The following is a 19,144-nucleotide window of genomic DNA, read 5'->3' on the forward strand; positions in this document are numbered from 1 at the left end:
GAAAAAATGCTTTAAAAAAAAAAAAGCCTCTGATGATCGCACGGCTCAGCTGGGATCTTCAGAGGCTTTTCAAAGCATTTTTTTTCTGCAACCTCTTGGCCGAAGAGGTGGTAAAAAAAAATGCTTTGAAAAGTCTCTGACGATCCCAGCTGAGTTGCCTGATCGGCAGAGGCTTTTCAAGGCATTAGAAAAAATGCTTTGAAAAGTAAAAAAAAAAAAAAAAGAAGTTGGCCACGCCCACCCAGTCACATTACCCACCACCACCACCAAGCCACGCCCACAGAACCGGTAGTAACAAATTTTACATTTCACCCCTGATACAGAGTATATTCTTGATTGTACTGTGGCTCCTTTTAAGACTTTCTCCAGCAGAAAACCAACCTGTTGCAATTCCCTCTCGTAGCATTCACAGGTCTTTGCAGCTTCTCGGCAGACGCAGAATTTAGAACAAATAACCAAAAACTGCTTTTCTGAAGAATGAGCGATGGATGGCTAGTGAAGGGGTGAGAAAGAAGCAATATAGACATTTACAGGTCGTTCTCAACTTACAACCTTTCATTTAGTGACCAAAGTTACAACGGCACTGGAAAAAGTGACCTAGGACCGTTTTTTCACACTTACAGCTGTTGCAATACCCTCCAAGGTCACGTGATCAAAATTCAGATGCTCAGCAACTGGCGTGGTTTTCTGACAGTGTCCCGGGGGTCATGTGATCACCTTTCGCGACCTCCCGACAAGCAAAGATAGTGGGGAAGCCAGATTCACTTCTTAACTTAACAACTGCAGTGGTTCCCCTAACCCAACAAAGGTCGTAAAACGGGCCAAACCTCACCTAACTGTCTCATTTAGCAACAGAAATTTTGGGCTCCCATTATGTATCTTATATCTCCAGATATTAAACATAAAAAGAAGGAAACGCATGACCCAAAAGCTCCTTAAAACAATACCACTAGTTCTTCCGGGTGTGTTATCAAAAAAAAAAATAAAAAATAGGCAATACGGCGCAAGAGAGGTTGTCATTGTTCCGTGATACGATTTGGGGAAGGAAAGTTGCTCGTATACAGAATCGTTCTCCAGCAGGAAGCCACCTAACTAAATAATCCTTTTTCTGAAATTCAATTTGCTTGCAAGATGATGAGATTTGCAAGGCACATTCACGCACGCTCTCGTCAGCTGTGCTGGCGATCTCGAAAAAGGACATTCGTGCTTTCTAAAATACAAGGGAAGACAATTGTGGGCCTTTCCTAATCACCCACCAAATGCCACCACAAGGGCTTTGAGGTAGCTGCCATCAGTGGGGGTGGGGGTGGGGAGAGAGAAATAATTTGTGAACTATTAGTATCTAATAGCGTTTTTTTTCATTTAACGTCTCTAGGACTATTTCAAATCACAGAACAGTGAGAAATCTACCTGTAAACGTGGCAACAGGAAGTACAATAGCAAAAGAAAGAAGTAAAATGTGAATAGGTTAGCAAAGGAGACACCAGTCCAGGCAGACAATAGACATAGAATAGAAATAGAAATAATAGAATAGAACAGAATAGAATAGAATTAGAATAGAATGGAATGGAATGGAATGGAATAGAATAGAATAGAATAGAATAGAATAGAATAGAATAGAATAGAATAGAATAGAATAGAATAGAATAGAATAGAATAGAATAGAAAATAGAATAATAGAAAATAGAATAATAGAAAATAGAATAGAAAATAGAATAGAAAATAGAGTAGTGTAGAGTAGAGTAGAGTAGAGTAGAGTAGAGTAGAGTAGAGTAGAGTAGAGTAGAGTAGAGTAGAGTAGAATAGAATTCTTTATTGGCCAAGTGTGATTGGACACACAAGGAATTTGTCTTGGTGCATACGCTCTCAGTGTACATAAAAGAAAAGATACATTCGTCAAGGATCATAAGGTACAACACTTAATGATAGTCATAGGATACAAATAAGCAATCCGGAAACAATATCAATATAAATCGTAAGGATACCAGCAACAAGGTTACAGTCATGCAGTCGTAAGTGGAAGGAGATGGGTGGTGGGAACGATGAGAAGATTAATAGTAGTGCAGACTTAGTAAATAGTTTGACAGTGTTGTGGGAATTATTTGTTTAGCAGAGTGATGGCATTCGGGAAAAATTTGTTCTTGTGTCTAGTTGTTCTGGTGTGCAGTGCTCTACAGTGTCGTTTTGAGGGTAGGAGTTGAAACAGTTTATGTCCAGGATGTGAGGGGGTCTGTAAATATTTTCACAGCCCCCTTTTTGACTCGTGCGGTATACAGGTCCTCAATGGAAGGCAGGTTCGTAGTAATCGTTTTTTTCTGCAGTTCAAACCAGAGAAAAGTTTATTCACTAATGAAGGCAAATATATGTGTCCCAGGATAATGATGCGAGATCGAATTTGGGTCGGTCACCGGGACCAGAGATTTACTCTTCCGAGCTTTCAGACTCGTGCTGGAGCCCATCCTCAGGGAATTTCTCTTTACTGAAATACATGTTTTGGGCTGTTTTGTGAGTCGCGTTTATGTGGTGCCTTCCTATTGGCTGATTGGTGTGCTGATGGCTGGCGATTGGCTGTCGCTTCCTTGTGCTGCCAAGCCCTCGGCTCCTAAGTATTTGATAGGCTGGTGGTACTTCAGCACTTCTGTTAATTGACAAGGGGCGAGTTTCTCAGGCTTCAATCATTTCCCTGGCTATTTTTGTACCTGCTCGTCCAACAATCTTAGTAGCTGCGAAATTGAATGCGTGAATGTCTTTTACTTACAGCTTAATTCACTGTTGAAATTTCTGCTAATTCTGTCTGCAAGAAAACCAAGTTCAGAGAGCACCAAGGACCCCATAATGCTTACCTGGGTGCATCCTTCTAATGAATGTTTCTGGAGTGTCCATCAAAGGGTGGAAATATAACGACAAGGCCTCTTCGTAATATGTCACTTGGCCCAGATACATTATTTGAACATCCAAGTTAGTTATGTGCTGCATTTCACACAGAGCTACTGTTCTGACCTAGGCTTCCTGAGACAGTAAAAAGCACACGATTAGTCCCAAAAACCCTCTTTTTATTTCAACGGCTGTGAATTATGTTCATTCACAGCCCGTAATGAGTCACAAATAGTTTGGAAAGAGTCTGAGGGAAGTCTGCCACAGTTCTTCAGGATAAGGCTAATAAGCACCCACTTTAATCTCCCATGACACGCTGCCAAAGACCTAATTGGCTACTAGCTTTGCAAGGCCACACGGAGCACAGAGTCAAAACGGAGCTTCAGAATTTAAACCGACCAGAACGAACAAAGTTGCTTCCTGCAAAGGCTCATGTCCTTTTGCTCCACCTTTATGTCTTATGGGAGCGGCCAATCATCTCCAAGCCTTACTCCCGAGTCGCCCCTTTTGTCTTAACTGCTCCTCCTGTTCCTCTGCCTCGCTGATTTAGACTCTGCAGACTCCGGAGGCAGCACAAAACTCCCAAATGGCCCTTTCTTTGCCTCCGACGCAGAGCCCTTGTCCGAGCCTTCCCCAGACTCCAGGACTGGTCCATATTCCTCCCCAACCTCCTCCTCACTGTCCGACTCTGCTGCCAGCTCTGCAGGCTTCCGGCGGACCACATCAGCTGCCTGCAAGTTGGTGTGTGGTAGCAGTGGCCGTGTCCCTATCTGTGGAAATGGCCCACGGGAACCTTATAGGCTTGCTCAGCAGTAGCTGTGCTGCCGATTGTTTCCTAAATATTTTACAATATTGGCAAACGTGACTATCCATACGAATAGATATGCATCTTTCTATTGTATGTGTGATAACATTCAGTAATTGGGGGGGGGGAGAAAATAAAAGGAAGAAACTATTTTTGTTCCGACGCTTTCCGATGGAAGATTTATCTTCATTATTTGATAATCCAACATTTGCAGCCACAGGCTTCTTCTATCGCCCATCAACCTCTCTCTCTCTTTATGAACCAGCAGGAGAGACCAATTTTACAAGCCTATTTGAAGATAACAGCAAATCCAGAGGTTGTTTCCTAGGAGACTTGGGCCTACTGGCTCTGCTTTCTTCATCCAGCTAGTAAATTGGATATTTTTTTTGTTTTGTTTTTGCAAGTAACACCTTTCCTCGACGATACAGGGACTGGTTTGCCTTCATTAAAGATATGCAAATGACAGAATGAAAGAACAAACACATCGACTGCTTTTTGAGACTGATTCAGTCCAAAGGGGTTGCCAGAACTGATGGCGCAGAGACCAGGGGTGAAATGCTCCCAGTTCGGACCAGATCGCCCGATCCGGTAGCGATGGCAGCGGGTGGTTCGGAGAACCGGTAGCAAAAATCCCTGCACCCCACCTCCACCCCACCGTGCCCAGCTAAGCCGCACGATCATCAGAAGCTTTTTTTCTTTTTTTTTTACTTTTAAAAGCATTTTTTCTACAACCTCTTCCGACGAAAAAATGCTTTTAAAAGTAAAAAAAAAAAAAAAAGAAAGCCTCTGATGATCGCGCGGCTCAGCTGGGATCGTCAGAGGCTTTTCAAAGCATTTTTTTCTGCAACCTCTTGGCCGAAGAGATGGTACAAAAAATGCTTTGAAAAGTCTCTGACGATCCCAGCTGAGTTGCCTGATCGTCAGAGAGGCATTTTTTAAAAAAGCCTCTTTGACGATCCCAGCTGAGTTGCCTGATCGGCAGAGGCTTTTCAAAGCATTAGAAAAAATGCTTTGAAAAGATAAAAAAAAAAAATTGGACACACCCACCCAGTCACATTACCCCCCCCCCCTGCCACCAAGCCACGCACACAGAACCGGTAGTAACAAATTTTACATTTCACCCCTGGCAAAGATGATCTCATTTTGGAGTCCTTTGGCTTGCAAACCGCCGCTTCCCCCCCCCTTTTTTTTTTTTTGCAAGGACCTCAGCAGAGAGTAACAATTTTTCACACAGAGACTCTTACCCAGGGAGATATTCGAAAACCAGCAGACTGGAGCATGTGAGGTTTCTGTGTCAGATTCCTAATAAAATTGCTTGCACCGCTGTGGTTATGTTTACATTACCCTTAATTATAAAATCTTTCCCGCTTGCACGCAAATCAGCGGGTCGCTCTCCGCTTCCAGCTTATTCTTGCCTGAAAAGTCATTAAGTGATGATGGCACGGTCCTACTGAGACGGACAACAGAATAATAATAATGAGAATTATCTTCCAGGCAGAAGATAATTTGTGTGCCCTCTGCAGTGGTGGGATTCAGCCCGGTTCGGGCCGGTTCGGGCAAACCGGTAAATTGCTAGCTGGCCTAAACCCTTCCAGCCTCTCCCAGGAGTCCCCACGGGCCCTATTTTGGCTCCCAGGTAAGTGCAGGGAGGCTTACACTGCCCAAAAAATGGCGTGGGGGGGGTGCGCCCCCCTGCGGCCCATTTTTGCTCCCAGGAGGCTGAAGGGAGGCCTACTAGACCCAAAACCAGGGGTGAAATCTACTTACCTTCCTTACCGCTTTGGAAGGGCATGCGCCCCCCGCGTGCATCACAGGTGCGCACAGACCTTCTGCACATGCGCAAAACCTTATGCGCAGAAGGTAAAAACCAGGAAGTAATGACACCCGGGCGGGTGGAGCTTTACTCCGCCATTGCTACCGGATCGCCGAACCAACGGCCAAGATCGCTACCGGATCGGCCGATCCAGTCCGATCTGGGAGCATTTCAACCTGCCCAAAACGGGACACGGGGAGGCGGCGCATCCCCCCACGGCCTGTTTTTGTTCCCAGGGGGGTGCAGGAAGCCGAGGGCTGCCTGTCACACCCCCTGGCCACGCCCACCATGGCCACGCCCATCCAGCCCGTCATTAGGGCTGAGAACCGGTTGTTAAATTATTTCAATCCCACCACTGGCCCTCTGTAACGTTCAGGAAATAACGGAAATATCAAAATCTACGGCAGACGAGGAGGACGCAAGATAGGTGCTGTTTTAAAAAGAAAAAGAAATGAGATCAGATTTGGGATCAAACGATAACGCAGTTGGTCGTGCATTCCTTTGTGCATTTCACCTCAGTTCTTCCAATAGCACTTCTTTGTGACATACACACACAACGTTCGACTTAACAACGTTCAAAGTTACGCCGGCATTGGAAAAAAGTGACTGACGACCATTTTTCACACTTACGACCGTTGCTGCATCCCCACGGCGTGATCAAAATTCTGACGCTTGGCCACCGACTCAGAGTTATGACGATGGCAGTGTCCTGCGGGGGGGGGGAAGTCATGGGTTCCACTTTTATGACCTTCTGACCAGCAAAGTCAATGGGGGAGCCCAATTCACTTAACAACCGGGTTACTAATTTAACAACTGCAGTGATTCACTTAACGACTGTGGCAAGAAAGGTGATAAAATGGGGCAAAACTCATTATTTAATAAGTGTCCCGCTTAGCAACATCAATTTTGGGCTCAATTCTGGTTGTAAGTTAAGGACTACCTACAGTCCTCGAATTACGATCAATTGCTTAACAGCCCTAGGAAGTTATGGCGAACTCCCCCTCCCAAAAGATACTGGTGACCTGATCCCAAAGTCCCAATGCCCCTGCATTCATTACAATTTTTTTGTTCTTTTGCTATGGATTCAAAAAAATATCTATTGACTGTACCTTAGTCTTATCTCATTTTAAACCTGGAGGCTTTGACATCAATAAAATGGGATGTAAGTGTAAGCTGTTTATACGGATTTGTTTTGGAGCGCCACTAAAAAAGAAACTTTCCAGAAAATACTGGCCTTCTATAATACCGTAGAATATTTCCTATTAGGGCTTGAGATTTATCTATTTTGAAAGGTGCTTGGTGCTCTCTGAGCGTGGTTGTTTTCTTGCAGGTGTTTCATAAAATAGATAACATCATCATCGCTAACATTGATGATGTTACCTAGTATGGTAATGAAACGTCTGCAAGAAAACAAGCAAGTTCAGAGAGCACCAAGGACTTCTCATATCAACCCTGAGCTACAAATATTCTCCTTTATTGCATCTATCTATCTATCTATCTATCTATCTATCTATCTATCTATCTATCCACCCATATCTATCATCTATCATCCATCTATCATCTATCTATCCACCCATGTATCTACCTATCTACCTACCTATCCACCCATATCTATCGTCTATTTATCTATCATCTATCCACCCATGTACCTATCTACCCATATCTTTCTACCTATCTATCTATCTACCTACCCACCCATATCTATCATCTATCTACCTAAGTATCCACCCATATCTATCTATCTATCTATCTATCTATCTATCTATCTATCTATCTATCTATCTATCATCTATCCACTCATGTATCTACCTACCTATCCACCCATATCTATCTACCTACCTACCCACCCACCCATATCTCTCTCTCTCTCTCATCTACCTACCTACCTACCTATCCACCCATATCTATCATCTATCTATCTATCTATCTATCTATCTATCTATCTATCTATCTATCCACCCATATCTATCATCTATCTATCATCCATCTATCATCTATCTATCCACCCATGTATCTACCTATCTACCCACCCATATCTATCATCTATCAACTCATGTATCTACCTATCTACCTACCTATCCACCCATATCTATCATCTATCATCTATCCACCCATGTACCTATCTACCCATATCTATCTACCTACCCACCCATATCTATCTATCATCTATCTACCTAAGTATCCACCCATATCTATCTATCTATCATCTATCCACTCATGTATCTACCTACCTATCCACCCATATCTATCATCTATCATCTATCTATCTATCCACCCATGTATCTACCTACCTATCCACACATATCTATCTACGTATGTACCTACCTACCTATCCACCCATGTATCTCTCCAGCCATGTATCTGTCTGTCTGTCTGTATCTATCTATCTACCTATCTATCCACCCATCTCTCTCTCTCTCTCTGTCTATATCCATCCACCCATGTATCATCTATCCATCACCTATCTATCTCTACTATCTACTACGATCTACTATCTACCCCTGATGATGTTACCTAGTGTGGTAATGAAACATCTGCAAGAAAACAAGCAAGCTCAGAGCGTACCAGGGATCCCTCATGTCAATCCTGAACTACAAATATTCTCCTTTATTATTACCTGTTTTGTTTGCTTAGTTTAAATATGTGTTTTTTTTCAAAGGGGCTATTCCTGCCACATCATAAGCTTAACTTGGTTGTTTTACATTAGGTTTGAAGTAGAATCCGCGAACATCAAATAATGAACATCATCTTTTTTTATTTTCTTTCCAAAAGCCACATGCCGTAATTTGGGTCATTAATTTTAAACCTTTTTCTCTTGCTGGTTTCTTACTGCTAGCGGCTGTGGGAATGAGTTTATGAGTCTAATTAGCATTATTCTAGAACTGGGAAGTTTATTATTCAGTAATACTTCCAAGAGCTTCTCCTTTCTGCATTGTATTAATATTACAGTACAGGTAGTCCTCCACTTACAACAGTTCATTTAGTGGCCATTGTTACTGGAAAAAGTTGACTTATGACCATTTGCCACACTTATATAGCCATTGCAGCATTCCCGTCGTCACGTGATCAAACTTTAGATGCTTGGCAACTGGCATGTACTTATGACAGTTGCTGTGTCCCAAGGTCACATGATCCCTTTTTGTGACCTTCTGTTGTGGTGCACCGGCAGCCTGCGGAGCTGGCAGCGGAGTCAGACAGTGAGGAGGCTGAGGAAGAACATGGGCCAGTCCTGGAGGCTGGGGAAGGCCCGGATGAGGGCTCTGCGTCGGAGGCAGAGATGGGGCCAGGGCCATCAGGGAGTGATGCACGGACTCCGGAGCCTCCAGAGGCTGATAGTAGAGAGGCAGAGGAACAGGAGGAGCCTGTTCCTAGTGCACGCATGGGAAGAGCTGTCAGAAGGCAAGAGCAGCTAAAGCAAAAAGGACGACTCAGGAGTAAGGCCAAGAGATGATTGGCCCCTCCCATAAGGCTTAAAACAGACCAGCAACGGCTCTTGGGCTCTTTGTCGGAAAACAGCGTTGATAGATTTGTTTCTTGTCTTGCTGCATTTCTTTCTTGTCGGCGTCTTCTGCTTCTGAACTTTTGCCAAGAAAAGCCTTTGGCAGGTTGCCAAAGTAGACCAAGGTTGGTGATAAGGCTGAAGAATTGTGTTATGAAGAGTTTGTTTTGAATTAGTTTGGACTACGCTGAGAATGAGTTCATTCTCAGCTGTTCTAATAAAATATGTTTGTTTAGAACTGATTGCGTCTGATAATACCTACTTGGACCTGGGTCACAACACCTTCTGACGAACAAAGTTGATGGGAAAGTGGCATTAGCTTAACAACCTTGTTACTAACTTAACAACTGTACTGATTCACTAAACAACCTTGGCAAGAAAGGTCATAAAAAGGGGGCAAAAATTCACTTCACAAATGTCTCATAGCAACAGAAATATTGGGCTCAATTGTAGTCATAAATCAAGGACTACTTGGATTGAAATTTGTTAAGAGGTAGGTACCCTTTGCGTTTCACAGATAACACCTTGAACAAGCAGCTCCAAAATTAAACTTGCCCTGACGTGCAAACAAAACGCCACAAAAGATTCTGTAATCAATTTATCTTTTATTTTGTTCGTTTTACTATCTTCAGACCGTTTTGAAAAGATATTTAGCTTTACATACATACAGAGAGAGAGAGAGAGAGAGAGAGAGAGAGAGAAAGACCCAGTGGTCCGAAAAGCAGTTTGAACATAAAAACAGTCAACTTCAGATCACTACATTTTCCAAATAAAAATAAAATAAAATAAAATAAAATACACCACTTTTTTTTGTTTTTTTTTTATACATTATAGGCTTGGTTGCTGGAAAAACAAAATGGCATGTGTTAAATGTCGAAAAAGGAAACCCATAGCAACGCGGAAATGTAAGGTCTTCCTAAAATGGCAAGTAAGACGTTACTTTGTACTTTTGCCATCTCCGTCTCATCGGTCAAGGTCTCTGTCTAAAATTACACCTAGGTGGAAAACAGGACTTCATGACATGATAAAACAGCTTCTGGACACTAATTTCAGCTGATCGTCGGAAATACCGGTTCAGATGAACTGCTAGCTTTTTTTTCCCCTAGTAGTAGCTTTTACTAGTAGTAGTACTAGTATTTTACTAGTATTTTACTATTTTACTAGTAGTAATACTATTAATACTAGTAATAGTAGTAGCTACTACTAGTAGTAGTAGCTAGTAGTAGTAGTTTTTATTACTACCGGTTTGCCCAAACTGGTGCAAACCGGTAGCATTTCACCCCTGGTCCACGGACCCCGGTGGAGGGGTCCGTTGTCGTCATTGAGTGAGGGGGGGGGTCCGTGCAGACGTGAAGAAATGTTATGATTTAAATCTTGAGTTAAGTCTTGGGGGTCCGTGGCCATGTTCCTTGGCCACAAAAGTTATTTCAAAGGGGTCATGGTGATGAAAAGTTGAGAATCGTTGCTTTAAGTGGTCCCCAGTGAGGGGAAAAAAAAACTCTCTGTAATGTCTTGGTATCTATTCTTCTACATAAAATGAATTTTTTTTTAAAGCATTGTATTTAATCTTGAACAGTCTTATGCAGCCTTCTAATCTTCCCCTGGTATGTTACATGAAATTAACCCCCCCAAAAATGTCTATATACTCATTTTTTTAATTTTTTTTTATTTTTGGAGGGAAGGAATCCAAAAAGAAAGACGTATGCTCAGCACACATGCCCAGTTCTTGATAATTAGATATTTAGCACATACAAAAAAAAAAAAAGGTTTGATATAAACTAGTTTCTTACATCGATTTTTACCGCCTTGATAGGAGTTAAGATTAGGAAATATATACTAACAAATCTGGTGGCTAAAATAAGTTTCATATACAGTACTTTTGAACAAATAGCACTTGGTTACAAAAACACCACGGTGAGGATTATTGGCACATTAAAAAAAAGAAAGAAAAGAAAATATTTTGTGGATGTGAAAATAACCAAAACAAAGAACTGCCTAAGAAATCCCTATGTTAAATCTACACCATTTTACAGAAACAAAACCATGTACAGTTTGTCCGTTTTCGACACTTGTTGCGATTCAAGCCATTTCCGTAGACCAAGCCGCACGAAAACTGTACACAAGGCGACGAAAAGTGTTAGGAAATCACATTTTCAAACGGCAAAATGTGACTCGTTTAAATCCGAAGACCCTTCAGGATCTTCTTATAATCTGTAGCTACATTTAAGCTGTAAAGTTACCCGCAATACCACACTTTACAAAAAACAAAACAAAACTCATAAAGCACATATTGTATGTCTATGGAGATTCTCAAATCATCCAGGTTATGGTTGTCCCAAAAGTGCTTTTTCAAAAGGCAACTGGACTTTTGTTTTTTTTCTTGAAGTCGTTTCGCTTCTCATCCGAGAAGCTTCTTCGGTTCTGATTGAAGTTAGAATCAGAAATAGTGAGTCAGAACTGAAGAAGCTTCTGTTGTGGTCTGCCAGCAGCCTGCGGAGCTGGCAGTGGAGTCGGACAGTGAGGAGGCTGGGGAGGACAATGGGCCAATCCTGGAGGCTGGGGAATGCCCGGATGAGGGCTCTGTGTCGGAGGCAGAGATGGGGCCAGGGCCATTGGGGAGTGATGCGCGGACTTCGGAGCCTCCAGAGGCTGACAGTAGAGAGGCAGAGGAACAGGAGGAGCCTGCTCCTAGTTGCACGCATGAGAGGAGCTGCCAGAAGGCAGAAGCAGCCAAAGCAGAGAGGACGACTCGGGAGTAGGGCCAAGAAATGATTGGCCCCTCCCATAAGGCTTAAGAAACGGCTCTTGGCCTCTTTGTCGGAAAACAACCGTTGAGAGATTTGCTTCGTGTTTGGATGTATTTCTTTCTTGTCAGCGTCTTCTGTTCCTGAACTGTTGCCAAGAAAAGCCTTTGGCAGTTTGCCTAATTATCCCAAGGTCAGAGATAAACTGAAGAATGGTGTTTTGAGGACTTTGCTTTCATTTCATTTGGAATAAGCGGAGAATGAGTTAATTCTCAGCTGTTTTAATAAAATCTGTTGGTTTTTGGAACTGTTTAGCATTTAATATCAACTACGTGGGCCTGGTCACAACAGCTTCTTGGATGAGAAGTGAAACGTCTTCAAGGAAAAATGAAGTCCAGTTGCAGTTTGAAAAAAAAAAACACATATTGAGGGGGGGAAAAAACAACAACTCCACAGATCAAAGTGATGATTAAAGTGCTTCTCAGGTCTGTAAATCTTCATATCAAAATAAAACTTTTAATACATTCTTTCCGACGTCTTAAAACACTGGTTTTGTTTTCTCTCTCGGCTTCCTGTACATAAGCTTGGGAGTCTTTTTCAGTTATAGGCAGAATTTGGGAATTAACACCACACTGGAAAAATAAACCTGCTTTAGATTTTCCAAACAAGGGTGGAATAAGAAGGATGATCAGGGATAGGAGGAAATTGGCACGTTTAGCAGTCTCACAGAAGCTGTAGAAAAAAAATATATCTAATGGCATCTGCAAAAGTTCATTTACATCCAAAGGTGTTGGTGATCACCTTTAAAGCGCTCCATGGCGTAGGGCCGGGGTACTTACGGGACCATCCTCCGCCACCAATTGCCTCTCACCGGCCAGTTCGCTCCCACAGAGAGGGCCTCCTCAGGGTGCCGTCGGCCAGACAATGTCGGCTGGCGACTCCCAGGGGGAGAGCCTTCTCTGTGGTGGCACCTACCCTCTGGAACAATCTACCCCCAGAGATACGAGTGATCCCAGACCTCTGGACTTTTCGTCGGGTCCTTAAAACCTATTTCTTTCAGTTAGCCGGGCTATCCTGATTTTATGGTGGGTTTTTAAAATTTGAAATTGGTTTTAAATTGAAATGTTTTAAATTATGGGCCAAACTTATTTAATTATTTTAAATCTATTTTAACTTTTGTGTACAAATGTTTTACTTTGGCTGTTCACCGCCCTGAGTCCGAAAGGAGAAGGGCGGTATAGAAATCTGATAAAATAAAATAAATAAATAAATAGGGATCCCCTGGTTAGCATTGGATCTTGAACTCTCCGCTGCCCAGAATTAAGAACTGAATCCGGTCTATCAGCTCTTTCTTACTTCCTTTTGGAAGGAAAGAGTAGAATAGTTAGGGTTAGAACAGTGATGGCGAACCTTTTTAGCACTGAGTGCCCAAACCGGAACGCATGTGCATGCCCGCGTGCCACAGCACTGGAGATCCGAAGACCACTTGGTCTTCAGATTTCCAGCATGCGCATGTGCGCCGGCTAGCTGGTCTTCGTGTGCGCCAGAAATCCGAACACCAGCTGGCCAACGCGGGCATGCTAGTTTTTTGGCTGTTTTCCAGCTGTATTTTGCCCTGCAACCCAACAACTGTAGAGTAACCTGGGATTTAAATCCTAAATGGTCTATGCCAGGGGTCTCCAACCTTGGCAACTTTAAGCCTGGAGGACTTCAACTCCCAGAATTCTAGCAGTTGAAATCCTCCCAGGCTTAAAGTTGTCAAGGTTGGAGACCCCGGTTCTATGCTATCTCAAATATGAACTGCTTGGACATCTTTGCTTATATGAAGTCAGCAAATATCTGGATTTAACATCTCACTTCTTTCTAGTCCAACGTCCGTTCTCTATATGGCAGAGATCCTCTCAGTCTCGTGTAGACCTGCTTCTAAAAAAAAAAAAATTCTTACATTTCTCTGCTTAAGAAGATAGCTTCCATTTGACATGATCAGAAGTGGGTTTCATATTGTCACCACCGGTTCGCCCAGCACCAGAAATGTGCGCGCACACTGTCCATACATGTGTGCAACATCAAACATGGCAATTCACGCATGCGTGCGGTGTCGAACACCGGAACTTGCTCATGCGCGCCATCCACACATGAGTGTGGTGTCAAAACCACAGCGATATAGGACGGGGATTGTGCCCAGGCGGGTGTGCTGGCCCACCCGCAGGTCGCTACTACCGGTTTGCTTGAACCGATCCGAACTGGCTGAATCCCACCTCTGGACATGATTATTAAATATATCCAAAATAGCTTATTTCTCCGAGTTTACTGAATGGATTTCCAAATTTACTACTCTTCACTTTTAAAATAGCTCAGAACATCTTCGTCATGACCATTGGATGGTGGGTATCAGTTATCAGCATTAACCCAACTGGTTTTAAGGATTTCCCAATATATATATATATATATATATTTGGTAAATTTATTTTTAATCACATTTTACAGCCTGAGGAAAATACTCGAGAAAATAATAATGCACATGGACCACTCAAAAAGCTGTTGGAATGTTGAAACAAACTAAAGAATTTTGATGAATTAAATGGAAGAGTAGAATTCAGCTACCTAAACTGGAGTCGGTTTAACTTCTGTTACGTTCTGGATATAACAATATTCGGTCCTGTATAGGTAATGGTAAAACATGATGGCTGCAGGCAATTTAAGAATTTGATTCATCAAGTAGATCTTCATTAGTAGATTGTTTTTGACAAATCGAGACAACTGATAAATAGAAGCAGCAGCAGCAGCAATATTTAAATGTTCTCTACTAGCACATCACTTGAAGCTATCGTGTCTTTTAAAAACAGACTTCTAAATCCAACAGACATCTAAAAATAATTAAACATTGGAATGTGTTGTGCTTCAGCTTGTTGTTCGTAACATTATTAAAAATAGACATTTTCGGTCGACGGAATTAATTCAATATCCTCTAAGTCTACTCTATTTAGAATCTGAGATCTGTAACGTAGCTTTCTTGAACTTAAAAAGTACCGCTTGCAAAATATAAAGAAAATCCTTGCTAAATAGAAGTACTCCACCTTTACTCATTCTTGTATAAACATAGATTCCAAAAAATAAAACACCCAATTTGTAGAGGGCTTATTTCAAGTATTCATTTAATTCAGCAGTATTAGAAATAAACTCTTTGCCATGAAGGATAATTTCTTTGCGTAAATGACTAAGGCAGGGCTACACGATAAAGCGATATCCAAAGGAAGACATAAACCAGTAATCCTGGTTAGAATACAGGGGCAAGGAACCTTGTGCTCTTGTATATATATATATATATATATATCAGGGGTGAAATCCAGCAGGTTCTGACAGGTTCTGGAGAACCGGTAGCGGAAATTTTGAGCAGTTCAGAGAACTGGCAAATACCACCTCTGGCTGGCCCCCGAGTAGGGGTGGGAATGGAGATTTTGCAATATTCTTCCCCCAGGAGTGTGGTGGGAATGGAGATTTTGCAATATCCTTCCCCCAGGAGTGGGGATGGGAATGGGGATTTTGCAGTATCCTTCCCCTGCCACGCCCACCAAGCCACACCCACAGAACTGGTAGTAAAAAAGTTTGGATTTCACCACTGAGATATATATATATATGTTTTTTTCTTTTATATATATATAAATTTATATAAATATATATATAAATTTATTATATATATATATATATATATATATATATATATATATATATATATATCTGATAAAGAAATATATATATATATATATTTCATAAGGAGACAATAAGCTTCCAAAGGATGCATGACTTGAACGAAGGCCAGAAAAATTAAAACAATGATTAATACTTTTCGATGGACAGAAGTTTCAGCCGAGTCTGAATAATAAGAAGGTTAAATCTAAACGGGGAACGTAATTTGCAAAGCGCAGCATGCGGCTTTCTGACAATATTTAATCATTTTCAATAAATGAAGGAAGCCATGCACAACTCTTGATGCCCCAAAGTAAAATAAGTGAAGCGGAAGAGAACACTGAATTTATCCCATTTGGCTTTGCGCTCAAATTTTTCATAGCGGCCGATTTCCACGGATCTGTTTCCCACGTGCTGGATGTCCTATTCCCCCCACACACACACCCAGTTTAAGGCTTTAGGCAGGGAAACCAGTAAAAGGCATATATATATAAGGGCAGCATTTTGTAACGACTTCTTAAGTTAGTGGTAACCCCGGGCTTCCAAATTCCGTGTCGACGCCGCGAAAAGTCAGAACACGACCGGCACAAAGGCAGAAACCAGTTTCATCCTAAAAGCAAAACCTGGTGTCATTTTAGGTAGGAGGAAGGCGGATTGGCGAGTGGGATTAAGCGGCATCGGGATGCAAGCCCCGCCTCTTTTCTCCAGCCCAAAGGGGGAGGAGCTTAGGCTTTTGTCTTTTCCGTTCGTAGAAGCAGCCGATCTTTACAGAAGTTGGGGAGGTTAGTTACTTTAAGGCAACACTTGTCTCTTTATTTATTGGAACTGGAACGGAAACGCTTTCTGAAATATCCAAGTTAGCTTTGACACAAGGAGAACCGTGAATCGTAGGTCTGTGCCCCTTTCAATTTTCGTAGTTTTGCGTCCAGTAAAAGAAAATAAGGTACAGCCAGAGCTTCCAGAAGGCTAAAAAAATATATACTCCGGCTGTCGAAACAGAATAAGAGAGTTGGAAGGGACTTTGGAGGTCTTCTAGGTGCTCAAGGAGGAACCCCTATACCATTCCTGACAAACGGCTTTTCGAATCTCTTCTTCAAAACCCCCAGTGATGGAGCACCCACAATTTCTGAAGGCAAGCCAGATCCTATAGCACCGTGATGGCGAATCTATGGCGCGAGTGTGACAGGTGGCACATGGAACCATATCGGTGGACACGCGAGTGTTGCCGTACCTCAGCTCCAGCACACATGCATGTGACGACCAGCTGATTTTTGGGCCTTCCGGTTCCACTGGAAGTTGGGAAATGGGCTGTTTCCGGCCTCCAGAGGGCCTCTGGGGGCGGGGGGGGAAGGCCATTTTTGCCCTCCCCAGGCTCCTAGAAAGCCACTGGAGCTTGGGAAGGGTGAAAAATGGGCCTACTGGGCCCACCGGGCCATCGCGTGCTAAAAGCAGGGGGGAGGGGCGTGAGCGGGGCGCATTGAATTATGGGTCACGCGGGTGACCTCCTCACGCTCTCCCAGCTTTTGGCACGCGACGGCAAAAAGGTTAGCGATCACTGTCCTATAGCATTTTAAAGAGGCAAATAGGAGAAATTAAAAGCAACTGTATACCTCCTTCTGGCAAAGAACTTTATTATTATAACAATTCCCTAATTTTATATTTCTCTCCTAGGCATATTTAACCCTACTCATTGTTCTCAGGCCTAGGAATATAATCTCATGTAAGAAGACAAAATAAATGACTTTATTCCACATGTTAATCCCAGAGATTCTATTTAGCTAACTTATAGCTACTTACAAACAGATCCACGTTTTCTCATACAAGTAGTCCTTGACTTACGACTACAACGGAGCCCAAAATGTATGTTGCTAAGCGAGAGATTTGTTCAGGGAGTTTTGCCCCGCTTTACGACTCTTCACACCATAGTTGTTAAGTAAATCGCTGCAATTGCCAAGTCAGGCACACGGTTGTTAAGTGAATCTGGCTTCCCCGTAGACTTGGGCTTGTCAGAAGGGCGCAAAAGGTGATCATGTGACCTTGGGATGCCGCAACTGTCATAAGTACATGCCAGTTGCCAAGCATTCATCTGAATGTAAATCACATGACCCTAGGGACGCTGCAACGGTCGTTAAGTGTGGGAAATGATCTTAGAGTCACTTTTTTTTGGTGCCGTTGTAACTATGAAAGGTCACTGAATGAATTGTTGTAAGTCAAGGACTACCTGTATCCTACAAGTTGAAGGCTCACCGAGGAGAGGTTTCTAAGATCAACATTGGAATATGGCAGCAGGACAGAACTGAAGAGAATTCTAGTTTAATCCTCATGAGCAGGTGAACGGTTTGTGGGTCAGATGGTCCCAAATATCTTACCTCATTTGTAGGGGTATCTGAACTAGTAAGGATGCCCTCCTTCATATCCATGTCAAGATTGAATCGCTTCACTTTTTCTGAGCTTCTATCGCTCCTCAATTTGCCAAATGGGAGGGAGGGAAGGAGGAGAGGAAATGGAATGCTAAGTTTTCATCTACGGGCCGTGGGAGCCTGAACCTCGCCAAGGTCACTGCTGCAGAGGTGTTAGGCGGCGACACGGACTGTTCCCATAACAAAAGGAAGCTTTATAATTGGACCATTTGCGCAGGGAAAATCAGAGCTGGTTTTGCTTCTGCAGTTCCGAGATGGTGTATTTATACTGTAACTGCTATTCTAATAGCAAAGCCTTCCTAAAAGTTATTGCATTACATTGATTAAATTATCTTTCCATTGATATATAATTTTATGGTACTACTCCCCCCAAAAAAGTGGTGTTATTATCTAGTTTTAGAAAATACACTTTCCTCAAAAGGTTTTCACAATTTTGGCCACTACTGTACAATAGATGGGATCGGTGGGAAGCTTTACATCTTATATGAATACGATCTTTCATTAATCCTTGGATTTAATGGACTGAATTTTAATCCATGAAACGGATTAAAGGAAAAAAAATAAGACGATATTTTAATCTTGAATTCGTCATCTACTAATTGACGTCCCCAAAATTACTTTTTAAAAATACTTTTAGTGAAGGAAGTTATAGGATTTCTTCCCCGTTTGGGAGAGTTTAAAATTGACTGTTATATACGATAGTTATAACCTTCTTTTTACTTTTCCTGTAATCCACAGGGGAACATTATTTCCCCTTTTAAAAAAATAATAATAATTTTTTTCGTTCGGTCTACGATGGATGGAAACACCTTCTCTTTGCTCCCTGCCACCTCTAAAGAAACACTGACGTTGTTGTGAGAGACTCTCTCACAACAACGCCAGTGTGAGACTGTTCATCACAAATTCTGAAATGAAATCTTCACACTGAAGGACCCACAGGTATCCTTTAACCCACCTTATGCAGCTCCCCAAAACTTGAGAAATATTGCTAACAAGAGTCAAATAACGTCCTGCCCAGAAGCAAAACTGAATTTCTTCTGATCTGGTTTTTTTTTTTTTTTTAAGCTGGAAGAATGGTGGTGAATTACTTTCGTTTGGGGAAGCTTCTTTCTAGGTTTGACATAAAACCATGATAAACTGGATCACTTCCCTGAAAATTCACTTCCTTCGTGCCCCAGGTTCCCTAAATACTGGAAGAATATCTGCCCTTAACTACAAGGCCTCAACAGGTTTACTTAATTCAATTAATCAGCGGGACAACTTGTCCCAAAGGTGCTTTTTCAAGAGGCGACTGGTTTTTCC

This window comes from Pituophis catenifer, unplaced genomic scaffold, assembly GCF_029215685.1.
Source record: "Pituophis catenifer annectens isolate HBS135680 unplaced genomic scaffold, rPitCat1.0.hap2 SCAF_7, whole genome shotgun sequence".
Classification (NCBI taxonomy): Eukaryota; Metazoa; Chordata; class Lepidosauria; order Squamata; family Colubridae; genus Pituophis; species Pituophis catenifer.